The sequence below is a fragment of the Oryctolagus cuniculus genome, chromosome 16, assembly GCF_051225735.1.
Source record: "Oryctolagus cuniculus isolate XC-2025 breed Fujian yellow rabbit chromosome 16, ASM5122573v1, whole genome shotgun sequence".
Lineage (NCBI taxonomy): Eukaryota > Metazoa > Chordata > Mammalia > Lagomorpha > Leporidae > Oryctolagus > Oryctolagus cuniculus.
The window spans coordinates 16901444-16906142 of NC_142882.1; the positions used below are offsets into that span (position 1 = coordinate 16901444).

General features: G+C 39.6%; 1 pseudogene; it reads right to left on the bottom strand.

The window, feature by feature from the left end:
• Nucleotides 1-3506: 3506 nt before the first annotated feature.
• LOC127488534 (olfactory receptor 7E24-like) lies at nt 3507-4393 on the bottom strand (annotated as a pseudogene).
• Between the last annotated feature and the right edge of the window lie 306 nt (nt 4394-4699).

The window sequence follows — 4699 nt, forward strand, 5'->3', positions numbered from 1 at the left end:
CTATTGATTACCTTTTATGGGCTCTCTTAGTTAACACAGATCAGGAAGAACGTGGTATTTGTCTTATTGGGACACCCTCATTTCACTAAGTATAATGGTTTCTAGTTGTATCCGTTTTGTTGTAAATAACAGGATTTTGGTATTTTTTAACCACTGGTGTTATATTTCATAGTGTGTACACACAATAATTTCCTTATTGAGTCTTGTGATGATGGACATCTGGGTTGATTCCATCTCTTAGGTGTTGTGAATTGAGCTGCAATGAGCATGAGGGTACAGATAATTCTTTCATATGCTGATTTCTTTTGGTTTGTTTAAATTCCCAAGAGTGGAATGGCTAAATTATATGGTAGGTCTATATTCAGATTTCTGAGGTATCTCTATACTGTCTTCCACAGTGGCTATACCAGTATATATTCCCACCAACAGTGGACAAGGATGCCTTTTGACCACATCCTCACCAGCATTTGTTGTTTGTTGATTTTTGTATGAAAGCCGTTCTAACTGGGGTAGGAGATAGAACCTCATTGTGGTTTTGATTTGCATTTCCCTGATGGCTAGTGATCCTGAGCATTTTTTCAAGTGTCTATTGGCCATTTGAATTTCCTCTTTTGAAAAATGCCAGTCTAGGGCCCAGCACTGCAGCACAGTAGGTTAACCCTCTGCTTGTGGCGCCAGCATCCCAAATGGGTTCTGGTTATAGTCTCGGCTGCTCCTCTTCCAATCCAGCTCTCTGCTATGGCCTGGGAAAGCAGTAGAAGATGGCCCTAGTCCTTGGGCCCCTGCACCCACGTGGGAGACCTGGAAGATGCTCCTGGCTCTGGCTTTGGATCGGCACAGCTCTGGCCATTGTGGCCATTTGGGGAGTGAACCAATGGATGGAAGACCTTTCTCTGTGTCTCTTCCTCTCACTGTCTGTAACTCTACCTGTCAAATAAATAAATAGATAAATCTTGAAAAAAAAAAAAAGAAAAATGCCAGTCTAAGTCCTCTGCCCATTTCTTAGCTGGATTGTTTGTTTTGTTGTTATTGAGTTTCTTGAGTTCTTCAAAATTCTGGATATTAATCTTTTATCTGTTGCATAGCTTGCAAAGAATGTCTCCCATTCTGTCATTTGCCTCTTCATGTCGCTGAGTGTTTCTTTGGCAGAGGAGAGAATTAGTCTATTTTTGCTGTGATTCCTGTGCTTCTTGTGTCTTTTCCAAGAAGTCTTTGCCTATGCCAATGTCATGCAGAGTTTCCCCAGTGATCTCTAGTAATTTGCTGGTATCGGGTCATAGATTTAGGTGTTTGATCTATTTTGAGTGGATTTTTGTGTAAGTATCTAGTTTCATAATTCTGCGTGTGAAAATCCAGTTTCCCCAGGACCATTGTTCAAGAGACTGTCCTTGCTCAAGAGATTGATTTTAGTTCCTTCATCAAAGATGTTGGTTGTAGATGCATGGATGATGCCTGGAGTGTCTATTCTATTCCATTGGTATACACATCTATATTTTTTCCAGTACCAGGTAGTTTTGATAATAACTGCCCTGCAGTATGTCTTGCAATCTAGCATTGTGATGCCTTTTTTGTGTTTGTGTTTGTCTTATAAAATTGCTTTAGCTATTCAGGGTCTCTTTTGTTTCCATATGAATGTTACCATCATTTTTTCTAGTTCTGAAAAGAATGTCCTTGATATTTTGATTGGTATTGCATTGAATCTGTAAATTGCTTTTGGTAGTATGGACATTTTGATGATATTGATTCTTCCAATTCATGAAAATGGAGGTTTTTCCATTTTTATCTCCTCTTCCATTTCTTTCTTGAAGGTTTTGTAATTTCTATCATAGAAGTCTTTGACCTCCTTGTTTAAATTTATTCCAAGGGATTTAATTGTTCTTGTACCTATTGTAAATGGGATTGATCTTAGAAGTTCTGTCTCAGCCATGACATTGTCTTCATATAGAAAGGCTATTCATTTTTGTGTGTTACTTTAGTATCCTGCCACTTTACAAACTCTTTTATGAGTTCCCATAGTCTCTTAGTGAGTCTTTGGTTCCCCTATCTATAGAACCATGTCATCTGCATGCAGGGATAGTTTGACTTCCTCCTTCCCAATTGGCATCCCTGTGATTTCTTTTTCTTGGCTAATGGCTCTGGTTGAAACTTTATTGAATAGCAGTGGTGAGAATGGGCATCCTAATCTGTTTCCAAATCTTAGTTGGAATGCTTCCAACATTTCCCATTCAATAAGATGCTGGCTGTGGATTTGTCATATATTGCCTTGATTCTGTTGAGGAGTGTTCCTTCCATACACAAGTTCCTTAATGTTTCCATCAAGAAAGGGTGTTGTATTTTATCAAATGCTATCTCTGCATCTATTGAGATCATTGTATGGCTTTTGTTCTTCAGTTTGTTAATGTGACATATCTCACATTTATTCCTTTTTGAATATTGAACCACCACTGCATACCAGGGATAAATCCCACTTGATCTGGGTGAATGATCTTTCTAATGTGTATTTTGTCGAGGACTTTTGCATCTATGTTCCTCAAGGATATTGATCTATAATTCTTTGTGGTATCTTTTTCTGGTTTAAGAATTAAGGTGATGTTGGCCTCATAGAAGAAGTTTGGGAAGATCCCCTTTCTTTCAACTGTTTTGATTATCTTGAATAGATTTGGGATTAATTCTTCATTAAATATCTGATAGAATTCAGCAGCAAAGCCATCTGGTCCTGGGCTTTAATTTATTGGGAGGATCTTATGGGATAACACAAGCACACTAGTATATGTATTGTGGGAGTTCCACAGAAAGGAGAGACAGAATGCAAGTGCACCAGTTTGAAGAGATAATGACTGAAATTGGAAACTTCCCAAATTTGAAGAAATAAGTGGACATACACATTTAAGCTCCATGAACCTCAATTATAATTAAACTACAAAAATCACAAAGAAAATCATGGAAACAGCAAGGGAAACATGAATCATCACATAAAATCAAGCTGCTAATGAAATGGCAGTAAAGTTTTCAGCTTATCCTGGGTGCTTGGAAATTTCCATACTCAGGACACACATCAGTTCATGAATCAGAACCTCTGGTAGTAAAATCCAGCCATCAGAATTTTTAAAGCTCCTTAGAGGGTTTCATAAAAAGGAGCAGTGATATGCATCCTCATGGATAACGAGGTCAAATAAGTTACAAGGATGAGAATGGAAATGTGAGTGGAAAGCACATACAAATTATGGAACAGATATCCATTTTAAATAACAAAAATGCAAAGTATATTTTCTTTTTCCAGGGTACCTGGATCATCCATAATGAACTACAGAAGGTACAATAGGTACAGTATGAGTCAAGTATGCAAGGGTAAAGATATAATGCTTCCATAAAGAAAGAGCAAAACAGGAAATCTCAGTTACAAAAGAAGATGAATGAAAGCCATGAGAGCCTCATGTGTGATGTGATGAGTCAAGTGAGATTTTAGTGTCTGGATGCTGAGTTTTGCTGGCTTTCCGATCTGTACTCTAAATAGCTTGCTGATGGAGAAGTCTCCACATATCCCTCTTGATGTCCCTGTTCCTCAGGCTGTAGATAAAGGGGTTGAGCAATGGGACGACCACAGTGTACATCACTGAGGCCACTTCACACTTCCTGGAAGAAAGTGAGGCTGCTGAACTGAGATACACCCCCAGGGATGTTCCATAAAATAAACATACAACAGTCACATGAGAGCCACAGGTGGAGAAGGCTTTGTACTTCCCATCAGCTGATGGGACTCTCAGAATGGGGGAAATGATTTTGTAGTAAGAGTGGAGAATCCCTGAGATAGGGAGAAAACCATATATGATGCCAACAAAATCTATGGCTATGTCATGAGTGAAAGTGTCAGAGCAAGTAAGGGTGAGAAGCTGGGAAGGTTCACAGAAGAAATTAGAAATGTCAACATCTTTGAAGCAGGTAGCTCTTAATAGCATCAAATTCTGCAGCAGGGATTCCAAAAGGCTGGCCACAAAGGACCTGGAAAGAAGCCACAGCGGCAGGGGTTCGTGATGACCTGGTAATGCAGTGGATGACAAATGGTGACAAACCGGTCATAGGCCATCATGGTCAGAAGCAAATCACCCATGCACCCAAAGATAATAAAGAGAGACATCTGCATCAGGCAGCCCACATAGGAGATGGCTGTGCTGTGAGTGTAGATGTCCACAATCATCTTGGCAACCGTGATAGAGGTGAAACCCATGTCAGCCAAGGGCAGGTTGCAGAGGAAGAAGTACATGAGGGTGTGGAGGTGGGAGTCTGAGCTGATGGCCAGGTCAGTTAGCAGGTTCCCGAACACTGTGATCAGGTACATGGACAGGACCAGCACAAAGAGGAAGGGCTGCAGTTCTGGATCCTCTGAGAAACCCATGAGATGAATTCCAATACTTGAGTGAGATTTTGTGTTTCAAAACAACCTGGAGTCCTTTTGGAAAGGAAAATAGGATTGGTAAAAGGAAACAGATAAACAGGCACCCAGCACTCTGTATGTCTTCAAGTCAAGTATGTATGGATATAGCATGAGGGTAACTCTGGTGTTCACAGAATAAGTTGAATTCAAAGAAAAGGGTTTTCAAGTTGTAATACAGTTATGAAATTCATGCATTTTTTTTCATGATAAAATTTTCCAGTAGCTTCTGGAACTCCACTTTCATATTCACACTTGGCAACCAAATTC